The sequence below is a fragment of the Plectropomus leopardus genome, chromosome 6 (genome assembly GCF_026936395.1).
Source record: "Plectropomus leopardus strain MGB_pleo_1.0 chromosome 6, ASM2693639v1, whole genome shotgun sequence".
Lineage (NCBI taxonomy): Eukaryota > Metazoa > Chordata > Actinopteri > Perciformes > Serranidae > Plectropomus > Plectropomus leopardus.
The window spans coordinates 32,221,736-32,247,177 of record NC_142181.1 but is presented as its reverse complement, the minus strand read 5'-3'; the positions used below and the strand labels follow the sequence as shown (position 1 = coordinate 32,247,177).

At 39.2% G+C, this 25,442-nt stretch overlaps 1 protein-coding gene and 1 pseudogene across 5 annotated transcripts in view; one reads left to right on the top strand and one right to left on the bottom strand.

The window, feature by feature from the left end:
- The window catches only part of LOC148189438 (uncharacterized), a 31,230-nt pseudogene extending 8,347 nt beyond the window's left edge, over positions 1-22,883 (top strand).
- The window catches only part of slc8a2b (solute carrier family 8 member 2b), a 264,636-nt gene that overhangs the window by 83,093 nt on the left and 156,101 nt on the right, over positions 1-25,442 (bottom strand). For all 5 annotated transcript variants that reach the window (XM_088079255.1, XM_088079257.1, XM_088079256.1 and 2 more), the window contains one exon: positions 12,264-12,331. The gene's annotated coding sequence lies outside the window, so the exon portion shown is untranslated. The remainder of the gene's footprint in view (positions 1-12,263; positions 12,332-25,442) is intronic.

Here is a 25,442-nt window from a genome sequence, read left to right as displayed (position 1 = left end):
AGTACAGCCTCTCCATATAAAGGTTAATAATGAGCATCTGTAATTTGACATTGAAAGTCATACTGTCAGGAATACTAAATACCCTGGTGTACCATGATACCGTGATGCCGCCCAAGCCTAAAAATTATGGCAAATAAATATGTTCTCACCCCAACTCGTCAAATATTGCCACTTGATCAGTGCTATTCATGTCTACGTATGATGCACGAGGTCTGTGTCTGTTGTTAATGTTCTGGGATAGCGTGTTAATTTATGTGTTTAAGTGCACTGTGCCCTTTTAAAATACACTTGCGTTTTCACAGGAAATGTACAGTTTTTTCTTATTAGAGGCATACATTCTTTTTCAGAATAAACTTTCAATGTCAGTAAAATAACTCGTGTTTACGTTTATTTCCTTGTGCAACAGTGCATGGTTAGGCTTAGAAAAAAACATCATAATTTGGCTCACCATTCATACAGGAGGCGAACAGCAAGCTCCTAGTTGAAAGTCCAGGGTTTGTTGGACCCATCCACCACCCTTCAGGCAGGGTTTCTGCCGCAATAGATTCCATTGGATGTGTTATAAACTGACGCGGCCCCTGGTGTATCATACCCCCATGAAATGTGGCTTTTGGTGTCAGTGTTAAAGAAATTACTGACTGACTGGCAGTATTTGATGACTTGGGAATGAGAACAGCTGGGCAAACAATGTCTACGCAAACTGTGAAAATTTAAGGACAATATGGGAACGACATGAACTAAAATACAGAAGCAGATCAAAGAACAACAAAATGGTGGCAGATGTCAGAGGGGAGGAAAATTTACACATTAAAAAAATCATCCAAAGGTATTCTTAAACACTAATGAAACTTCAAAAAATGGGACTAGTGGTTGACAATTGTTGTTGGAAGTGTAAAAGTGAAACTGGTATTTTTCTTTATCCAATGTGGGAATTTTCTTTTGTCTCTTTTCTCATAAAGTACAGTATCAGGTAGCGGTTGCATAAGCCACTGCCAGAATCTCTTCAGCTGTGTTTATTAGGAGACAGTCTCTCCTACCACCAAACCAATCTTTGGACTTGGACTTGCACTGGCAGGCTTTATTGCCACTTTCGGATTGTTCTCTGCAATCTGAGGAGCCAGTCAAAACCATTAGGGAAAATATGCCACCTCATATACTCATCAATGGGGCCCCTTTATTTTAGATTTTTTTTTTATTTTCACAGTTTAATCTGTCCATTCTTTACTATACTTTTAGCTCATTTTGCCCAGATTTGTTTTTCTTCTGTTTGGTCTGTTACTTAATTTTCATTGTAAAGTGATCTGCTGCAGCAACAGATTGGTTGTGTCATTATGTTTGTCTGTCAAAAAAGTTAATAAAACTTTGATTACAAAAGAAAAAAAAACTTTGTATTTTTCAGACACTAAATTACATCATCATTTCAGAGTCACAGTAACATTGCCAGGAAGCTATAAGCATATACATCTACTATCAGGAACAGGAGCTAATAGCACTGGTGGGTTCAACGTACCATTAGTCACTCTGGGTAAGAGCATCAGCTGAATAAGTACAATGTAAAAGTGGATGTGAAATCAGAGCATAAATTGAGGTTAAACAGGGCGTGAAAGGAAGAAGAAGCAACCGAAGAAAACTGAGTCCTGGGCTGCGTGTTTGCTCTGAGAGTTTTCTATTCTATTGTATTGTGTTCCAAAGACAGTTTGAGCCCCGAGGCTGATGCTAAATAGATCCTCAGCCCGGGAATTACAGCCGTGCGTGAGTCTGCTGTTGTTGGGTCTTAGGTGCATACAAGTCAATTTTTTGTTTGTGGCTTTATTCACACTGCACTACTAACTCCCTCCACTGCCTCTGACTTTAGCTCTCACCTCAACTTCTCTTCTACCTCCAGGTATGTTGTGCATTTGGAGTTCAGATAACTTTAGAGACAATAGACTATTTTTGGGGAGTAATTTTGCAGCTTTATAAGCCGGTGGCTGACATGGGGAAACAGGCTACAACGGCTCCAATATTTGTTCTTAAGGCTTCTAGGCTCTAGGCTTCTTGTGTAATATTGTAAAAGACTTGTGCCCAAATGTGAATAAGATTACATATATCTTTTTATATGGCCTCTTTACTCCAATTTTTTCTGGCTTCAAAAACAAACAGCATCTTGTCTGGCCTCTTTAGGGTTGATAATCAAACTATTCCACTTAAAACTTCTGTTGTGTTGACTTGATGTACAGCGTTTTTCTGTTGCATTTGTTTTTGTGGTTTATGTGTTTTTGACTTTATGTAATTTCCTTATTTGCAGCGTGTTTGCTTTTCATGGATTCTTTTGACTTTGTAGAAGTTTTTTTGTTCTTATTTGCAGCATGTTTTAGTTATACTTGTCTTAAATTTTTCAGTATTTTTTTTAATTGCCGTCTAGGTTTGAGTACCAGACTTACTTTTAAGAGTACTGTCCAAATTCTGTCGATACCACTGAGTACGAATGCATTTTAAATAGGCCTGTGCTATGTTTAGTGCCTACGAGCACACCTGCGTAAGAACATTAGATTCAGACAGGTGGCAGACGCATCACAAAATGCACTGAAGCAGCGAAGCCAGCCAAGGAGCTTCATCGGCTTCCAGCGAGTCAAAACTATCGCTGCAGTGCTGATAATTTCTGTCTTCTGTCTGGTCTTTTTTCTTTTAGATTTTATTTTAGGCATGGCCTAGTATCGCTATTGTTTGTAACTTTGTTTTTAAAATTACGTACTTATTCCAAATAGGAGCTTAAAGAAACAGCCGCTAAAAGGGAGCATCTCAAACAGAGGCTGAACACAGGTCTTCCAGCGTAAGTGTTTTTTAAAAATTAAAGCAAGTAAAAATGATCTAGTGGAAACCCAAAGTACAAGTATGAACCTGAAAATGACCATTATAGGTCCCCTTTAGAAATCAAATTTTATGTTTTCAGTTAGCCTTCAGAAATGTAAGATTCCCTCATTCACTGTCAGCTTGTTTCACTCAAAGCTAGCTCCCATTAACAGCAAAAATTTGCTCCAACACCACTGAGTTTCTGCAACTGACAGTTTGGACGGATGAATTCTGGGTATAATCCTGCTCTAAATGGTCACTTAGCAGCAATGGACCACACCTATGATGTAAACAGCTTGGTAGGAATATTATCTTTTTTGTACTAAGGGCAAAGACCAGAATATTTTGTACATGTAAATGTAGCCATTGGTTCTTCCTGCTTTTGAATTCTTGTCTCACTTGTCTCTTTTTCCATTCATCCCGGTTTTCCTGTTCCTTAGCACTAGCCATGCTCACCTCATCAAGGCGAATCAGTTCACCTGTTCCTCATTACTCATGGCCAGCATATATAACCCAGCCAGATTTTTCTTTGCAACTTATCCAACACTCTCAAGCACTTTGGTCCATACTGGACTCTGTTCCTGTCCACGAGAACTGCTTCAGCAACCTTGGTTCCTTATTGCATGTGGCTGCTGGGCGTTTTCATGCAACGGCAATGCTACAGTGCGAGTGTTCTAGCTGTAACAGTTAATGTCATTACCAACTGTTCTGGTTTCCTGAACACCACCCGTTACAAAGAGACCTCAATGTACACATGGATTCACCTCAGCTTCAGCCGAAGATGAAGAGTTGTTGTCGTTTTCTACATCGCTGAAGTGTCTAGCCATGGGGTAATTGCAGTTACTCGTTGTAATGGCATATTTTTTCTCATATTTATGCTTTTGTGGGGGGTTATCTGATTTCATGTTCTGTTCGTTATAAAGGTGGTATACATATATTTCATATGTCTTTAAAGCCCTGACAAGGACCGGCAGTAGTCAAAACATGTTGGCTTTTTTTTAATGATTTAGCCACTATAATAAAGGCTTTTTAACGTAATCTTTTCTTGTTTTTCACGTTTTTCACATTTTTGGAGTGCCTGGACTTCATTCCTGTTTATCCTATTGGCTCCTGTCTTCTATGACCACCCGACACAATTTTTGACCTACGTTTGATCATAGCCTACAGAACAACCAGTCACCACTCACTTTTTCTACACGTGTTAATTTATTTTATAATACAGGATAATGGATGGATTTTTTTCAGTGATGCCTTGACTTTGTTTCAACAGGCTGTATAAAGTGACTGCACATAAATTTCCTCATAAACTCTTTAATATTTGTGACAAAGAGTGTGAACTATAAGGAGTAAACCCTCTCTTCCATGTTGCTGATGCATAGCAGTTTTATTCAGTTGTTTTTCTTTTAATCAAAGCGAAGCGTTCCAAATAACAGACCTGTTTTCACCTGCTTGCCTCCTGTTTTGCAGTCTGTTGAATCTCATGCTGTATTCTGATCAGCACTCAGATATTTTGTTTAGAGTCTTCACACCTTTACAGGCAAACAAGAAGCAAAACTACATGAATAATTTAAGTTGCACTGGATAGACTCCACATTTAATTTCCAGCAGAAACAGATCCCTCTGACAGCAGGGAATAAGTGTTAACAGACTCTAAATGAGCTGCGGCTCCTGATCTCTAATACAAAAAAATAAACTAGAGAACTGAAGGAAGTGTTTTTATTCAACACCTTCCAATGACAAACTCAACTAAAGCCGTTATAAACTTCACAGAACCGCCTTCACTGGGATTTTGAAGGATGGAGAAACATTTTTGTTTCATTTCTGCGCAGAATCATTTCAGGTATTTTTTTTCATTTTCCTGCTTTGTGTTGCAGCATGCACGAGATGCATCCTTGTATGTTAAAGCAATGCAGGAATGTAACTTTACCAATAAAAATATGTGAATCGTATTGTTTGATAGGTGTGCACTGTGAGTTAATAATTAAACATGCTTAAAGAAAAATTATATCCAGTTTTTCCTGCAGAGAGAATTATAAGACAGCTGCCTTGTTCCGCCTCCAGCTCTGCACAAAACTCTGCCAGCTTCATGGAAAACACTATTTTCTAGCAAGCGTTGCTCTTTGTGAATTTCAGTCATTAGTAATAGCAATTGGGGCATTACAGCGATGTGGTGGTTCTGTATCATAACAGGCACAGTGCACAAAAAATGCCAGTGGTTGGTTGGCAGGAGGAGGAGGAAAAGCTACTATTAGCTAGCTACTAACAAAAGCTATTATTAAACAGAGATTGCGCTATAGGGCCGCAACGAAGTCCCCCCTTTAAACCGCCCCTGAATTTTCACACAGAGCCAAATAATAGCAGCATCATTCCGCTCCAGTGTGTGAATATACACTGCATCACGGCATCCTGCACTTAAAGGACGCATGACGGGCGGGATGTTTAACGAATGAAACAAATGTGGCAGCACTTTCGAAACAATAATAAAGGAATAACACGTCAATCACAATAATTTACCATCTCTGTTGGTGGCTGATCTCGTCCTCTGCTCTACAGGTAAGGAGCACCTGAATCTCATTGTTTTCCCAGTTTGCAGACATTTACAGCTGCTTTTTTCATCTTTGAATTAGTCACTATGCTAACAGCTGCTTTTTAAATCTTCCGTGGTGGGTCGCATCACACTCATGCTGCCCATGTTCACGCATTTTGTGGCCTTACGTTTCACACAAACCTTGCTTTGGGGCCATTACTACCTCCGTTCCTACCTCAGAGGCAAGAACACTCTGTTCCCGCTTTCCGCAACGGATGTTTTATACAGAACAGCGAGGTGGCATAATGGCGTGATATTCCCACCTTGAACAGGCAGTGTAACACAGTGTGGTGTTACCAAAAACACTCTACACATCAATGGACTGGTTTAGGTTAGATTACAACTCTTAATTTGGAAAAATGTGCTTTTGCATTCATAGGGGGAATTCTGGAGGGAAAAACATTCAATAACTTCACTTTTACACATAGTAGTGTCACATAAATCACTTCACACACATAGAATTATAAGAACTCCTAAACTATGTTGCTTGTAAAATAAAAGCGTGTGCTTGAAAGAGTTTAAGCACGTGTGTACACATAAATTCAGGATGGCTCCTCCTTATCTTGAACCAGGAAAAAACGTATAAAATAACAGATATTCTTCTGTTATTTTGTATCTTTTCTCTTTTTTTCATGTGGTTTCGTTCTCCTCTCACGTCTTTAATTATGTTCTCCTCTCTGTGTCCTCTCTCCTCTCCTGAAGCTCGTTCAGCACAGATGGTAATGTAACAGGACAAATGCATCTGTCTTGCCAAACACTTACTTCACCACCATCCATCTCTCTCACTATAAGCTGTGCTGCGTGTGCTCTTTCACACAGCAGTGAACCCTGAACTCCTGTTCTTTTCCATTTCTTATCTCAACAATAAAAAAGCCTAAAAGTAAAGATTATACCAGATAAAAAGGGAAAAAGAGACAAGGCATTTTTCCAATTCCCACCGCAGCAGCAGGACGTTCTCTGCTTACATCCATCCATCATCTCCGTGTGTCCTGCAGCAGTGGAGCCGACAGTGAGAGGAGAAATGAAATATGCCAGTCTGCCCAAGTAGATAGCAGATACCTCTCTTTGTATTTTACACTTTACTGGAAAGATACATGAGGATGGCAGACTAAACCAATGGGTCTGCTCATATCTAGTCTCATTTTCAACCATTAAAACCAGAGTGAAACTTGAACACAGGATCAGTGACAAAATATTAGAAAGTATTACTGTAAAAAGCTACACTTTTGCTTCAATTAAGGCGAGAGAGGAAGGCTGAAAGAAAATTACTAATTGTGTGAATGCACAAGTTAATAAATCCAATATCTTTCATTATTCCATTATTTCTAATGTGACTTGAACTTTATATGTGATTTAAAGATGATAATCAATAACTATATTTAGGTCTGACACTGAGTTGTAATGAAGGAGGCATGTTAATCATTTTAGTTTTTGAACAAATCAAAGTGAAGTCAGTTTTACCGTGATAAATACCACTAGACAAATTGATCAGCCACCAAATATGACCAAATATATAATCTCTACTCCTAGACACCTGCTGAAACACATACTAATCATAACTGCTACATGTTCTTTCCTGTATGTATGTTGTATGTATGTAGGTGAGTCTATAGCATTTGTCCCTTTTACCTTTTCTATATATGTCACTCCTTTTTGTCACATTACGTCACTAATAAAAAAAAAAAACTGCGATCAGAAAAAAATATCAGTTGTAAAATTGATGCACTGTTTAATAAACTACACAAAGTAAATCTGAAAAAAAAAAAAAAAATCCAAACCGAGCATATAAACATAATCCAAAATTGTAACACTTTGGTAAGATTTAGTGGGCATAAATGTCACTTTAATGAAAAATATAGTTAACTACTAATGTTGACACTGCCTGTGATTTTATAGACAATTCTTTTTCAGCAAGTCAAATGGACCAGAGAACACCATACACACTTTCAGTGAGAGCAAAAACAACAGTGTGAATACAATAAAAACAATATTCTTGTTCAGATTTTCAGCATCAGTGATAAACTGTGGGTTCCTGTGTAGTGCACAAACATACAAAATGCGATGCAAAGATGCATACAGTGTGTGCTACTTAAATTGCACAGCTTTGTTTGGTTGCATTAATGCAACGTTACTGCTCAACAAAATGGACAACAAGTATTTATAATGTTTTCACTCATGTAAGAATCAATATAACTCATATACTGACTCTAATTACAGAGTGATGCTACTCAAAGAAGCTGAGAAAGACACTTTTCAGCTGATTTCAAGCTGAAACACAAAACAAAAAATGTTCCTAACCAGTTAAATTTCCTGCATAAGTTACCAGGGAGATCTAGCCAGGTTCAAAGAGAGCCACCTTAGTAAGATGGATGCCCCGGCTCAACATACCTCACCACTAATCAGACACTAATTTTGCTTTGTGGTACAGCCCTTGGGAGTTGGAACAAAATGGGCTCAAATCAAACAGTGAATCCATAGAGAGGAAAACCCTGAAATCACACCAAATAAGCAAAAAAAAAAAAGGCCTCTAGAAAGTAATTTAGTAATTTAAATTTACTCTACTTACTGATTTACTTCAAATAAAGATATTTATTTTCGGTTTGTTATGTCTGTATAAGCCGGTGTGGGCAAGTTGATCATGTACTTTCTACTGATTTATATATGACAATTAAGCTACTGTCATATTTTTGAAAATGCTTCAATGAAAATTACATTTGGAAAAAAAAACAAAACTGAAAATATTTACCAAACAAGTGTTGAGTGTCAGCGGTGAGACTGCAGCCTCGCCCCCAGAGTTTTCACATTTTAACTCCCTCTAAATGGTAATTTTATAGAAAATGGTAATATGTCCTTTTTATGTGCTTTCTATTACTGGAAACACACCTCTGAGACTCATCAGCCCCCTCTATTTTACAAACACACACACACACACACACACACACACACACACACACACACACACACACACACACTCTCTCTACACCCTGTTAGTTAATTCCGTGGTGCCACACTTTGCCGAACTGCATCCATAAAAGCATCTATCAATGTCACATCTGGCTGATGAGAATAGTTCAGTCGACACACACCAGAGCGTGTAAGCGCACACAAACACATACACACAAATCATTCTGGTGAGGTCTGGTTGGTTAAAACAAGGCCATTTACCTCTGTGCTGATGTACACACACACACACACACACACACACACACACACACACACACACAAACGCACATAGATACATTCAGCACCACATGCATCCCATTAAACTGCAGCTCTGACAGGAAGTCAGCGAAGCTATGGTGACAAACCAACAGGACGGATTTGAGAGAACGAAAGCCAGCAAGAGGAGAGAGTAAATTGAAGAAAAGATGGAAGGAATGGAGGAACGAATGAACAAATTATCGTAGAGGAAGGTGGAGTGGAGATGACTGGAGGCGTTAGGGGGAGAGGAGGGAGAGCGCATACTGTAAGAGGAGAGAGAGACTGAGAGAAGTGAGAAATAATAGGAGTGTCAGAGCCGAGCTGGAGGACGTATGGGACGTCTCTGTGAGTGAGTGTGTGTGTGTGTGTGCCTGTGTGTAGGTAGTCGTCCATGAGTAGACAATAATTGAGTCCTGTTGCAGTTTTCCTCTGAATTCCTCTGACAACTTGACATGAGCTCAGAGCTCCATCAGCCAGCTAAGGGTGACGAGAGCTGGATTAACAGAGACCCAGAATAGATGCACACACACACACACACACGCCTGCGCCTGTGCACACACACACACACACACACACACACACATACACACACGCACTCACACTCACTGAGCATGTACATTAATTACCACACAGACAGGCAATTATGCACGAACACCACATGCCTACACATAGAAAAATGAGAAAAAGAAAAACACACATTCATAAATTAACGTCCCCAAACACACACACGCACACACACACACACACAAAGAGATTATAAATTCATAACTAGTGCAAACTAATACAAAGACACACACTCGTGCACGTACAGTAATGACCCCCCCAACAGCACTCATTCATCACCACTTGGCTGGGTTGCCGTAGGATATAACTAATGAACCATTACTCTTACCCAGAATGCATCGCTCTTGCCCTTCAAGTCCTGAACGTCTTGGTCAGTGGTCAACATGCATGTGTGGCTCTGCATGTGTTTTCTCTGTTTGTACAATTACATCCATACTGTATCTCGGGCTGTGCCCAGTAGTTCAAAGCTTCATTTGTAACATGGACATTATCGACATTGACAAATTAACATTCGAATGCTGCAAAGTTTCAGATAAAGATTAGGCTACACTAAAGTTATTTGTATTGTACTTTGCATATGTGATATCACAGTATTACTATAAACCAGGGTATTCAGAAATCCTGAAGGTTTGTTTTTCAATACAGTCATAAATACAGGTGCTCCTCTTTCTGTTAAACGCATTTTATGTAGTGCACAGCATGCACCACTAGAGCTCAGTCTCTGGTCTCTCCTGGTGGAACAGGCAGCTAAGATGAAAGACACAGCGACACCTAGTGGTGGAGGGAGAAGTTACAGGTCTGTAAACAGCTGGTGGCCAGCAGGCAGAGAGAGTCTGTAGGGAATGACCGCTTTTTCTTTTTTTTTTACATCAAACTTGAAGTGAATTAAGGATTTATTTCAACCAAGAGCTGGTTATTGTCGAGGGGAGGTATTTTGTTTCTGTCGAGTTTGAATGAAGTGTGTTTAATGATGAGTTAATAGGGCAATTGAGCCTCGTCAGTCTTCATGACTGAGAGAAAGTTAAGAGTTATTTCTCTGTTTAATAAAGGAAATAGATGTAAGAATAATACTATTCTTAAGATTTTGTGCTTTTTTATTGTGCATATATTAGTCTGAAAAGCTGAGTAGCACACGTACACACACTAGCACAAGTAGCACACTCACCATCTGGGTGGGATGTTAGCACAGTACACTTATACTGTCATATACCGTATAGCCTGGTGAAATATCAGGAAAGTATGAAGGTATGAAAAATTACATACCACCAAGGCCAATATTGTACTATTCATAGAATTAGATTCCTGTGGTAGCTGCATAGGATTGTTTCTGACTTATGGGCTCCAAACATTTTTAATGGCGCAAGAGAAAGTCAAAATGTACTGAAAAAGATAGAAAATCACTGCAAAATTATTACCATTATGGTAAAAAAACTGTTTGCTTGCGAATTTGCTGCACACAAAGCGAGGCTCGTGGCTGTATTGACAGGGCAATCAATCAGTAACAGCAAAATAAATTGCATAATTACAGAACCACAATGACAACATTTTTATTTTGGATCTATCACTATTGCAGTCAATAACTTAAGTTGCTAGAAAAAATTATATCGAACTGAGAATAGTGAATGAGGATTTTTTAATTTCCCTCAACAGAAGCGATTGGATGTAAAAAATGACATTCTGTACAGCATTATTTGTATCTCATACATCATTCTGCCATGGGACTTCAGATGTTAATTAGCCTCTGGCTATAATCTTGCATATTTACATGTAAATGTTCATTGCCCTGTCCCATATTTTAAATGAATAAATTGAAATTTAAGTGTACTTCATGTTTGTTGTGAACATATATATATATTATATATATACACACACTGTACACTCAATAATAGTGTACAGTGTGTGTGTGTGTGTGTGTGTGTGTGTGTGTGCAGTGTTTTCTCATCTGACTGTGAGACAAAATCCTGTCAGAAAATGTATCAAATCTATTAATCAGAAAGCTGATTCAGGGACAGTTCACATTGTTCTCTGTCACTGTTTTCTCCAGAGTATCGTGTGGAAACTGAATGTCTCACTGAGCAGGATCATTCGTCGCCATTATGTGGAGAAACATACATTAAACATATAATTTGCCGCCTGCAAGTTTGTTCAGCCATAGACTGTATATACAGATGGACGACATGACTGCTCCCGAAAGTGAAGCCAAAACATTTCGATCGCCCCCTGGTGGCTGGCTGCAGTACAGGTTACGATGGTACATGAGCCAAACTAAAAATACAAAGTACACTTCAAACACCCAGAAATTGTTTCTGTCATTTAAGGTTGTTCTCATCATGCTGATTTTTTTTATGTAAGTGTTTGATAAGTTTAATCTGAATCAGTTATTTGATACTGTGCTCATGATTGACACCTTTGTGTTCCTTTTTTGGGGGGTGGGGGGGGTGTCAGTCAGCAGATTTTACAATTAGTCCATAAAACTATGATTGAGAGTGTTCTCCCTTTTCACCTTCCTGTCTGAAAAACTGCATATGTAAGAGTAAACTTTCTGGGACTGTGTTCGATGGCAAAAAAAATAGTTGGCAAGCCACAAAAGACCTTGAGACAACTTTTTACAGAAAGGACAAAAAGGAGAGGAGTTTGATCATGTGGTGAGGCAATACGATGATGCATGCACTGGGGCTCTTTGTTACTACTGTATGCCACTGGATTACTGAATTATTCATCTGATTTTGTAAAGAAACTAAAGCTCACATATAAATGTAGCACAGTAAAAAGTACATTTGCCACTGAGATGTGGTGCAGTAAAACAATATAGCATCAAAAAATGGAAATACTAAAGTATGTAAACTGTACTCAGTTACATTCCACCACTGGTTTGCATATGGTACATTTCACAACCAGTGAGCTCTGTAAATTGAGGAGGAAGTGATCCAGCAAAGTGCTAAACACTACACAATCTCCACTTACAGACTTCTGACACTACACCTCTTCTTCCTTGTCTTCTCTCCAGTGTCTGGCCCAATTACTGCCATCCCCAGAGAAGGAAATGTGGCCAGGAAAAAAAGTAAGGAGAGAAACTCACCACCAGTCTCGGGTCGACTCCTTCTTCAACTCTTGATCCACATAGAGCTCCTACTCAGCGGCAGCAGGCTGCGGAGAGAGAGATGAACAGATGAGAGGAGCGAACACAGAGGCAACCACCTAACATCCAGCATGGAGCACATCCCACATACATTCAGAGACAGAGAGAGACAGAGAGAGACAGAGAGGACGGGAAGGAGAGAGGGAGACATACAGATGGCAAGAAAACACACAGAGAGGAAACTAAAGGTAGGGACTGTTAAAGAAAGTGTGTGAGAGAGAGATATATGGGTCAGTGATCAGGCCTCATTTGTATAAATGTCAGTTAATTAGGTGAGCAATCATCCCCGCAGATGGGCCACGAATAATGAGCAGATAAATGCAGTATTTTTCTGCCAGCGAGTTTTGTAATAACAGATGGAGAGCAGAGGGAGAAACGGGCTGATGAAGACAAACAGCAGGAGGCAGGTGTATCGATATTTATTAAATTCAAAGTAATGGTGAGGCTGAGTCATCCGCTACAGATTATGACAAAGATTACTCATAAAAATTGTTCACAGCTTGTTGGGGAAATCAGCTTTTATGAGCCTGCAAACCTTAAGGAATTTCATCCCAGTTTCAGTGTCCCAAAATGAGCCACAAACACTTTTAAAGCCTTTTCTAACCAGTCTGCTACAAAGTGTTGGAGGTTATATGGATTTTCGATTACTTCTGCAAAATAAAAATGGTCAATTCTGAACAACACACATTCAAGTATGATGCAAAAAAAGTTATTCATTTATTTTTATTTATAGGAGCAGTTTTTAGGATTTAGTGGCATCTAGCAGTGAGGATTTCAGATTGCAACCAGCTGAAACTTCCCACATGCCAAGCGTGAACTCCCAGTTAGAATTCCTTTACTCAGTACATTTGCCTGTTAAGTTGAGCTACAGTTATAGCTCTATTCAGCCATTTAATTGGTATACAGTATACAAGCACCAGGGAAGAATCAGTTTATTGACGGGAGTATGTCAGACTCCGCAGTAGACAGCGATATGCCCCCTTTTAGCTAGTTGTTGAATGTAGTATATTGACAGTAATTGATTTTTTTGTATTATTTATTTTTTTCATCTAAAAACATCATCATCATGACAAAAAACCTGGCATTTAAAGGGTTAAAATTCTGAAAATTAATGAATATTTGATATTTATGATTAGGACTGATGTTAAAAAAATAAATAAACTCCATTAAAGTAGAAATCATAGTAAAGCATAATATTTTTTAAATCTTGATTTTAAGAAGCACATTTTGTGTACGGAGCAATACGAGTGTGTGTAATATTGAAGTGGGCCAAAAGGGTTAAACAACTGATCAGGGGAGAGTAAAAATTGAGATACTGAGGGATACACTGAAAACTACAGCTGTGTCCAATAAATGTACAAAAACGAGAGCCACACGTCATGCACTCTGACGGAGGAAACCAGCCTTTGATTTGAGACACAAGTAGAGAGTTAAATTCCTCTATTCTTCTTCTGGAGGTCTCAACCTCTATTAACAGGTCGATGGATTTCCTGCTTCACTCTGTCAATAAATCTTTATCCACTGAGAGGGAGGTTGGTCGGAGATGGACAGGGCGATGACCTCTCGCTCTGTAAGGTTAACTCATCTGATGTGCCTCAGTGGAGGGGAACGCCACACACATGAAAGGGCAATCTGACACAAACAAGAAACGTCTACAGTATTTACATGGACATGACTTCACACTGGAAGATATCTTGACCACTCAGCAAGCCTATATTTACACGATGGTGTAGACAGTACCTCTTCATTGGCATCAACTTCAGTTCAACATTGGGGTAATGTCTGATGACATCATAAAGCTATCAGTACATTAGTTTCAGTCTAATCTTGTGTTATACCCTAAAAAATATATATGTATGAAGTTGCTTAAATCATGTGGAAAATTAGCCTTTCTATATGTAAATAGTTTCTGATTTTGAAGGTAAAGTATTCTTTCATGCCTGAAGCTTTAGTTACCAGAATGGTGCAATACATTTACTTCTTTTGCAAATTAGACAGCGTGCAGGAGTTTATCTGCAAATATAAGTATTCTTTAAAAATGAGTTACACTTTTACCAGCTGCAACATTTAAGTTATAAACATATTAATGAATCAGTAACTATAGTACCATATACCATATAATATATATTTTTCCGGAAATAAGCCATTCTACGTAATGAGCACTTCTTCTTTTGATACTTAACTATATTTTGATGCTGATATTTTTGCCCTTTTCCGTAAGTAAGATTCTGAATGCAGGACTTGTAAATAAGTATTTCTTCCATGACTGGCTGTTTGGAGGTTAAATTTGAATTTGACCTTGGAAACTTGGCTTTTTAGGTCAAAGACATGGAAAAAAAAGGCAACGAGCGACTAAAGAAGACATTACTCAGAATTTAGCAAGATTTTTTTAGAAAGTACAAGAAAATGACTAGAAAATTAGCAAAATTTAAAAACAACCAACCAACCAAACTAACAAAAAAAGACCTGCCAAAAATACTTCGAAATACAAATAGAAATTATGAATATTAATCTAATAATTTTAGATTTATACCTACAATAATTAGAAATATAGTTCTCTAGAATTTTTCCATAGCTCTTTTAAAAATAATTTTCTAAATCTACAATTTTTTGTGAGTTTCTTCTTGCCTTTTTTCCCCATGTTTTTGAAAGAAATCAAATAAATTTGCTGAGGGTTCAAAGGTCTAAATACTTGTGAAAGGCGTCTGAATGCAACGCAAGTAAAGTGATGTCGATCTTAAATGTCCGAAAATACTTTTTTTGGAATATATTTCCCTGAGTGTGAACTCAAAGCAACACTGTAAAAGCTGTAAAAAGGTGTGCATGTGCACGTGATGCTGTCTGAAATACACTTCCTTTTTGAGACTGTTGCCATGACACAGTAGAGTTATGTGTAAATGTGTAATTAAAGAGCTGTGATCTCATCTGTGGCACTTAAATAAACATCAGGTTTTTCTCTCCACTCCTCTCGTCCCTTGCTCAGGCTGCGGCTGAAAGAAAGGTCTGGGCTAAAAGTTGACAGCAACATGTTTGTTACGGAGGCAGTCATCAGGAATGAAGATGCTAAAGTTCACCACCTAGTAATCTCCTTTTTTGAGCCATCTCTAATCGCCGTGCTCTTTTACTCTGCGTGGCTCCTTCCTTTTTTTCCTCTGCTACATGAAGCACCTCACCTCTCTGCCCCGCCATTTCTGTGTCTCCCTCTGACACATCTCAAAGTTTTTCTAAAGGTTGAGACAAACTAAATATTCAAAAGGCCGTGGTCTTAAAAAGAAAATTGTTATATTTCAATAACTTGTTGCTCAGAGATCCTGCTGTGAGTCGGGAGGTTTATTTGTGTGTGATTCTAGGCGGATGACGCATATTACAGAAAAGTTATTTGAAGTAGTCTTAACAGACTTTATATTGAGAGGATGTCACACCACCTGCTAAGCAGCTAACGAGGCGTAAAAATCATATCAGTGACAGCAACATCAATATTACATGTTGACAGCAAATGCAAGCACGCACGTGAGGTTCCAGTAAACCAAATCTCACACCCCTCCACTTAGAGGTAAAGCTTGATATTTTGTGAAATGCATTTACTTTGTTGAAGAGAGTTTGATGGTAAAATAGATTTATGTCTATATGGTAAATACCATCAGCAGCCGGCTAATCTCATCCCAACTTGTCACACGGTGCCGCTCTGTCAGTGACCTTCTACATCTACTCATGACATTTAAGTATCATTCTGCGTCAGCTGTTTACGCTCCAGGATGCTGTTACCGTGTCAACATATGCACATGGTGGGATGACGCTGCATGGACCATCACGATGGTTAGGATTAAGCAACAAAGTCACAGATGGTTAGGTTTAGGCAAAAGGGACACATGGTAAGGTGTAGAAAAACAAGCCACATCCAAATGGGAAGCAAACTCTCAGCACTCCACATGAAAGACAGTTGTTTGTGGGACCCATCCACCTTCCCACCCATCCACCCACTGAACAAACTTGTGCTCCTTAAATATGAAAGACAGTTATATATTGAGGCACATTTATCCACTTGGCCAAACACAGCACTGCAGTCCTTTTACACACAAAATATTTATAGTCCACTAGACTTTGCACACTTTCATCAGCTTGTCAGGAGGTCTGGAAGATGATGTCATTTTTCATGATTATCATGGCAATACCGGGCAAATCAGACAATTTGTGGAAAAAAATTACTTATCTTTGTTTTGTTTGGATTACATCCAATATAATATGCGGATGACACCACCATCATCTGCTGTATTAGAAACAACGATGAGAGTTCATACCGGGAGGAAATCAACAATCTTGCAAAGTGGTGCACAGAAAACAACCTATTGCTCAACATCAGTAAAACAAAGGACCTGATTGTTGATTGTTGTAAGAAGGAGGCAAAGACACACACCCCTGTCATCAATGGCGCTCAGGTGGAGCAGGTGAACAGCTATAGGTTCCTTGGGATCACTATCACTGAGAACGTCATCACACATCACCAAATAAGCAAAGAAAAGGCTCTACCTCCTATGGAAACTTTGGAGGGCTAAATTCCAGAGCAAGATCCTGGTTAACCTCTACAGAGGAGCAACAGAAAGCATACTGACTGTAAACATCACAAACTGGCATGCTTCATGTTCGGCCCAGGACAGGAAGGCTCTACAGTGGGTGATTAAAACTGCCCAGAACATCACTGGTTCCCATCAACAGAGCATCAGTGACCTCGGTGAAGTGAGGTGTCTGCACAGACCCCTAGGGGTACTGAAAAGACAGCAGCCACCCAAGCGCCCCAGTTCACCCTGCTGCCATCTGGAAAAGATACAGAAGTATCCACTGCAGAACCACAAGACATTTTTTTCTAAACATAATAAAAAAAGACTGAGTCTACCTTGTATAACATGAGTTTCAATTTCCTGACAATACCTGATGCCTGCAGGTTCCTTCAACACTTAGATGGCATCACTTATCTCTATTTTCAATTGACACAGTATATGGGTATACTGTATCACTCCCTGCCCTTCATCTGAAATTTGTGGATCATCATTTTCTCATGCAAGCAGACAAGCTATTTACAGACAGACATGAGTGGCTTAAATCTTCTCATCTACGTTTCTGCATGCAAACTTTTATCTTTACAACACTGTAAAGATAAAAGTTTGCATGTTTTTATCTTTACAGAAAACATTATGGTTTGTTGAAGCTACATTTTGGCTGCAAATTGTTACCTCAATCTCCTCTCCATAACACATTTTGCAAACACACTAACACTATAAAAAGACATACTTGCTCATAGAAACAGAATACATCTAATGTAAACTATTGTTCACCACTATCCACATTTGTAAGCCAGAAAACTCTGAAAAACTAGACTGAAAAGCAGCTTTATAATTATTCATCGTATTGACTTTATCTGCATTTAATCTTCCCATTTAGATTCAGGCTTCAGGGTCTTACTGCTGCAGGCTACGGAGCTTAAAGCAAAAGGTAAAATGAAAAAAATCAATTAAATGAAATCCGTAGGGTGAGAAAGTAATGCTCTCTCGTTGATGCTATCACCAGCTCCTCTACAGCACGCAAGGTCACTCATTTACTAATTAGAAACAGCTGTGGTGTCTGCAGTTTGTTGGTGAAGTGCAGCATTGGGTCAGTCTGGTATTCATGAAGCTCTTCTTCTGGAGCTTTTACATCTACAGAGAGGATAAAGTCACTCCTGCCATTCAGTGTCATTACCAGAGCTATAGCTCAACCCTCATGAGCTGTAATGACAAATCAAAAAGAAAGACTATATAGCTATTCAGTAGTATTTGACATTATTTGCAAGTAATCTGAATCAAAGCTTTGATTGTCTCCCTGAGCAGTCATTGGTCGAGACCTGACGGGTTCAGGGCGGGACATAATTTCACATAATCCTTCTGGGCTTGAAACGGTTATGTTTCAAATTTAGCCATTTTAGCTTTTTCAATACCAATTAATAAATAATAAATAATAAACTTTCACTGCAGTACTGCAGTGCTCTGAACCAAATTTTAAACTCCGACAATGCTCTGAATTTGTCAACAGGCCAGAGAGCCCTCAGCACTCCAAGTGAAATGTCTGGCCCCACACTCGGGAGAGTTTAGTTGAAAAGAGTTTTAACTTAAAATCTGCACTCCCCATTGCAGAAATCTAATAAAGCAAATAATAGCAATATCAGTGTTCATGTAAGTATTCCAAAATTTTATGTAACAATACCAGATATTAAAAAAACATAGTCTGCATTTAAACAGCAAATAAACAAAAAACACAAACACTGCGACTGAACAAATGTAGTCTATTTTTTCTTCACAAAATGTTATAATGCAATTACTTGAAAATACACTGATTAAAGAAGCGGTCTACTGAACAGAGTGAAAAATCAGAGAACATGAGAGGCAAAGGAGGAATATAAAGGAGGTGCCTGGTGTCACTGTAAAGTTCACCAAGCTCACTATTTCCCTCTGGCTCGCCGCGTTGGAGTGAAGTCTATCTCCGGTCTGATCTACAAGGAGACTCGCAAGTTTTTTTATGGTCTTCCTGAAAATTGTGATTTGTAATCGTTGGAGACATTTATTGCTGGAGGAAAATCCACCTTTCGTAGCGGTATGATACATCACCAGCACCTGCCGCGGCAATACGATACACAGATGAGAGGTGTCAGTTGATAGCACAGCCAGATGGAACCTTTTGTGGCCATATGATACGCCGCAGGCTGTGTCATGGACTACAAGGTTGCTTATAGGGCAGAAGGGGTGGTTGATGGGTCCAACAATGCCCTGGACTTTCACCTGGGAGCCCAGCATCCACTTCCTGCCTGAATGTAGAGCCAAACCATGTTTTTTCCTAAACCTTATCAAGTGTTTCTGTTGCCTAAACCTAACCCTGTGCTTTTGTTCACATTCCGAAATTAGTTGTGGATGAAAATATGTTGGGTATGACTGCACTTTCGTTGAAAAGCTACAATAATAACAGAAGAGGAGTTATTAAAAATATGCTTCTAGACTGTAGTGATCAGCAGATATTCTAAAATAAGTAAAGATTGCACTTAAATGTTGTATAAGACATCACTGACGACAGGTGGGGTTTGATCAAAGCACAAAAGGCCAAACTGCCTCCTAAATAACCATGTGGCTGCTTACTGACAAACGATGAGGTTGTTTTTTAAACCTGTACAGTGCTTACTTAAATTGCTACATTAAATCACTTCCAGCAAACTTTATGGACACAAAGACAGCAAAGTGGCATCACCACATTGTTTTTTAAACAGTTTCTTAAACCAACAGCAGAACTGTCTCTTACTGAACAGATCGACAGCCAACCCTGACAACTGTCAGTATGTTCAGTGGAATTTTTTGGGAGCAATATCGTCATATACCTTCAGCAAAGATTTAGATGGATGGATACATTATTGCATCCTGTAAACTAGGTGAGGGAACAATACCATTTTAAACAGACAGGCAGAGAGAAAAGATGGCCACACATGCATGCAGATGTGGTCATAATGCAACAGTGAAGACCATGAAGTGGCATTTTGAAAACACTCCTGACTCAATTTATGCGAAGAACCCGCAGCCGCGGGGTGAAAGGACGGAGCTCTGCAGAGAAACGATGACTGCTGTCACAGTTAAAAGTCTCATCAGACGCACAGAGGAGGCGACTGCCATGCTCTTCATTTATTTTTCCTGGAAACTCCATCGGCTGAAATCTCTTTATGAATTTGTTCGTGCTGCATCAGAGGCTGTGACCCTGCACTGACCCGTGGGTGCTAAATGTCAACAGCACTGACTTTGGTTGACATGAAGTGATGAGAGTGAGTTCAAAGAGAGGAGGGCCGCGGCTGAGGCCTCCAGAGAGAACTTTAAATGAAATACACTTCTAGAACAAGACCCTCACTCCTCAGTGAAGTGAAACACATCAGTATGTAAGACAAACTCTAAAACAAAGCTACAGTGATGAGTCAGCAATTATGGAAAAAGGAAGATCACAAATGTTCAAAAGTCACACAGACAGAGGGACGAACAACAGCTGAGTGAGTGTTACTCATTCACAGTCTTTGGAGAATAAACATGTCCGCTCACTGCTCACTTCTTCAAGTGTTACCGAGTTAAGGAGCCCAGATGGACATGCATTAAATAACAGGCCCCAATTTTTGCTGGTTCAGTTGTGAGTATGGACAGAATGTTGTGTAACTTGTCTTGTTGAGGGGGCGACCTGGTGTTCAAAACAATGACTGATGTTGTGTGACTTTGATTAGGATCTGAACTAACTATTTAAAACACACCGAAGACACAATAACCTGGCAGCGGTAAAAATGACTGTTTAGTCAAGGAAGCCTGGCTACTTTGAAGAGTGGGATAGCCGCTGTTTCTGGTGAAACCGCAGATCTTACTCTTTAACAACAATTCAGACTGCCTACATTCAATATTCTTACTTAATGTTTCTTGGGCCCTTTCGAGTGAACAGGTGAAGATTGTAGTTAGGGGCTGGCGGCGGCTCAAGCGAGGTTAAGTGTGAGTTTCTCTGTGTGTTTGCCTGATGAGGGGGGACTGCTTGGCTTTGGACGTTCGCTGCATTTGTTCTCCCACGATTAAAAAGCAAATGAATTTCTTCGTCGGTAGAGTGGTATTGTTAAGTACGGTTACCAGTATTATTTTGGCCCCTACATGCATTGGCGAGGCTGTTAATGACATCTTCATTCGTGAGAAGGGCTGAGATCTGAGATGCTGACGTACGCATATTGCCGCAACTTCTGTATCATCATGAAAACACAAGATGGCGCCACTGCTCTGGTGATGTTAAAAATGCATTTTATGTATATTCTCAGGTTTTAATATATATTCTCAAACTTTCATATATATTCCCAAACTTTCACATATATTCCCAGGTTTTAATATATATTCTCAAACTTACACATATATTCTCAGGTTTTAATATATATTCTCAAACTTTCTATATATATATCATATACATATGTCATATATCATATCATGTAAGCTTTTCACTTATATATACTCAGATGTAACACCTTTGTAATTACCAGCATTTTATTAGTAACTTACATAATTACCTATTTTTCTCAGTGTCACTGTAACCAATTACAATTACATTTGTGTTTTGATTAAATTAAGTAATGCTGTAACTAGTTACTCCCCAACATTGGTAGCATAGTATGGTGTTTCTTTGAGCGGCTGAAAGCCCTCACTGTAACAAATTTTCCCATAAAATGATGGTAAACTACAGACAGCTGAAGTGTCCTACCATTATTTTACAGTGTCAACACTGTAAAGTACTTCAACTGTATATTTGTGTTTTACTGTCTTAGCACTTGACTGTTTGATTTTTACAGCACAATTTTTGCCTGCAAAAAGCATAAAGATGTACAGTGTTTTAAAATAGCAGGCCTTATATTATTGTTAGAATTTGGTTGTATATATACAGAAATGTCTTACAGTGTATCTATATTCAATCTGTGTTGCAGAAAATGATGCAGAGACAGTTTCTGCTCATGAAGCAGCAGGATCAACTCCCTGACTATTTAACTGTCAGAGACATGAAGACCTGGCTGCTGACACGAAGAAGCTTCCTGGAGGAGTAACTCAAACTGATCCTTGATTTATACACTGATAGAAAACACAGTGTATAAAAGCTATTTTACCAATGTGTTTAAGTTGAAAAGGTTAAAAAAAACACACCTTTTAAAAAGACACCTTTTACTTTTGCAGGTTTCAAGAAATAATTGAGAGGACGGAAACTGATCATCTGTTCATGGCTGAACTAGTAAGTAATCTGTAATTTAAAAAAAAATGTAATTACTTGTAATTAAAGTAATTTTTAAATGTCAACTCTACAGCATCATGTGAAATGAGCTACATTACTGTGAGACTAACTAAAGAATGATGTTGACAGGCCTGGATGACAGCGAGACAGTTCTGTCTCCATCAGAGGGAAGCAGAGCTCCTGGAAGAACAAGAAGACAAAGAAAAGCGTCTTTCACAGCTGCTCGGCAGGAATGTCACACTGGAAGACCTTCAGATGTTTGTCTCACTCGTCCACGCAGCAGGAGAGCAGAAAGTACAAACCTTCCTTCTATCCCTGCACATGCTGCTGAAAATCTTCGGTGGCATTGAGATCACCGGTGGCCTGGTCTCTGCAGGAGATGCCAAACCAGCAGAGATCTCGCAGCTTGAACAGAGTACTGCGCCCCTGTACCAAAGGTGGTGGACACCGCTCTCAAGTTTCTCCTGGACGAACCAGAGCAGGAAAACAAGCGTGAAGCTGCCGGTGCTGAAATTGGGAAACTGCTGACTAACTCAGCAGCTCCCTGCCCCTCTCAGTTTGGAAACTCTTCTGCTTGGCCTCTGCACCACTGACGCCCGGTACATGGTCAAAGCCATCTATGAGAGGTTTGACAAGTCCTTCAAGTCTTTTCATCTAATGGATTATGATGAAAGCTATCATACTGCAAATGAAGGCGCCATCTCTGCTTTCCAAGACATGGGCTATGAAGTTCAGTCTGATGCATCCAACCAGGCTCACCTATAGCTGGAAGACGGACTTCTGGAGGCGAGAGAGGCTTCTCCAGAGGTCGCTTTGAATGAAGTCTGCTGTCCAGAATATGGACCACGAAGTACAGGATGATACATCCAGCCAGGATCACCTTTAGCTGAAAAATGAACTTCTGGAAGAGAGAGGGGCTTCTCCAGGAGTTTATCTGAATGAACATTGTGAAACTTTGCCAAATGATGTGACTGAGGACAAGACAGAGCAATCCCTAGTTCAGGACTCTGCTATCCAAGATATGGACTTTGAAGTGCAGTCTGATGCATCCAGCCAGGCTCACCCTCAGCTGGAAGAAGGACTTCTGGAGGGGAGCGCGGCTTCTCCAGAGGTTGCCTCCAAAGAGAAGCTGGATAACAAACTCACTGAGATTGACACTATGGCAAATGATATGACTGAGGACAAGAAAGAGGAGAACCTGTTTCAGGGCCCTGCTGTCCAAAATCTGCACCACGATGTGCTGTCTGATGCATCCAGCCAGGCTGATCTTCAGCTGGAAGAGGAAGGACTCTCTTGAGAAGGTGGCCACCATTGTAAGCCCACCTGATGGTACTGAGGACACATCTTCGGCCAAACTGGAAACCAATGTGGTTGGCCACTTGGAGAGACGGCAGTTTTCTCCAGGAGTGATTCAGGACACAGGCGCTCTCAGACTGGAGAGCAATGTTATTGAATACATGGATGATGAGCTGGAAGAACTAAAGGAGGAGGAAGTGACAGGAGTAGGTTCCTTCTTCTGTGGTCTCTGGAAGATGCTGACAAACTGCTTTTGTGTTTCCACTGAGAACTAAATTACAGCAAACCCTTTGCTGTTACATTAAATGCATTAAATAAATACTGATCATTTTCATTCATTAATAATACTCTGCATTGATTTTTTTTTAATGTACTGCTTTTACACTGGTATCATTTTCAGTCATTTTTACAAAATTTATTGAAAACAAGTTTAGAAACCTGGACTGACATCACAATTTTTTTTGTGCTGATATCAGACACCCTCACAAATATTTAAATCTTAGAACCTTAAGCATTTTGGTTTTCTTTGGAAAACGAGGGGGAAAAGAGGCAGTGAGCAATCTCTTATGGAAATTGAAAGAAATTAATAAATTTAGACATTTTATTTAAAAGCCAGAAATATATATATTAGTGCTGGGCCGTTAACGGCGTTAACGTGCTGCGTTAACGCAGGATTCTTATCGCGCGATAAGGAAATTATCGCGCGATAAACTATTCACTAAGTTGGGTCTATACAGTGAGCAAGGCACCAATTTCACTGTAGCGCGGATGTATACCTGGTCGAATTACGCGGAGGGGGCGTGAACAAGGCGGAAGCTGGTCTGCCTGAGTGACTGGAGTGATTGGCTCAAGCCGTGTCACAAAGCTGCTGACCGTTAATGGTCTTCTTCATGACCTCTAATGTAGGCCCACAGTTCAGTTAGGGTCATGTTATCAGAGGCTGCGCCCTCTGCTGTTCATTCCAGTTAGCAGGAAAAAGCTTTTTCCACATGGAGACAGAACCTGTGTTCCTAAATGTCTGTGTTTAACAAAATAAAAAAAAGTTAAACACCAAAATAAATCTTATGGAACATTATTTTTCTTTACCAAATATTATAGTAGAAAAGCTTTCTCAAGCAGTTTGTGATGCATTTTCATCATTTAGATAGATAGATATTATTTTGAATGTCTTTGGCAAAATTCAAATCTATAATTTTAATCTAGATTAATCTAGATTAACTACAGGACTGCAGTGAGATTAATCTAGATTAAAAAAATTAATCTATGCCCAGCACTAATATATATATATATATATATATATATATATATATATATATATATATATAGTATATTTTTTATTATTATTTTTTTCCCGGCTTCCAGCTTTCAAAAGCAACTTTCAAAATAAATTCAGAGTACTTGTCAGTCAGCATTTTATTTCCTACTTAATACAGTATGTGCAACTAAAAATTCAGCTGACTGTACTGGAAGGTAGATGTAGTCATGTTTCATATTTTCAGATTTTTTAATACATTTTGGCTGTGTATTTCATCGGCTTAACACTTCCCTGCCAGCAGCTGTAGTGAGCACTAATGTGTCTCTGGGCATCAGAAGATCACAGATTGGAGTCAGAGTGTGCTGTGAAGCCAAAGTGCAGTTTAAAAACTGAACCTGAGTCCGCATTATGAAACTAACTTACATTTAAAGCTGCGCTACCAATATTTTTTCAAATCGTTATGTCAAATGCTGAGGGTGGCACTCATATTGAAAAATCCACAGATAACTGACAAGAATTTCTTAATATAAAATAAATTTTACTTGCGCTTTGCCGCTGACATTGTCCTTGCAACATTTAAACCAATGAAATACTGACACTATTTCAGTTTCAGCCAAAACATGAATACAAAAAAAATTGCTTGAAATGGGAGTGCTGAGACAGGTTTTGGTTGCAGTTTAAGTGTGACCACTGGGAGAAGATGAAGTGTCAATTTGACTGCTGAGTGAAGTTATGAAAGCATTTGAATTGTCATCTTAAAGAGCAAGAGTCGA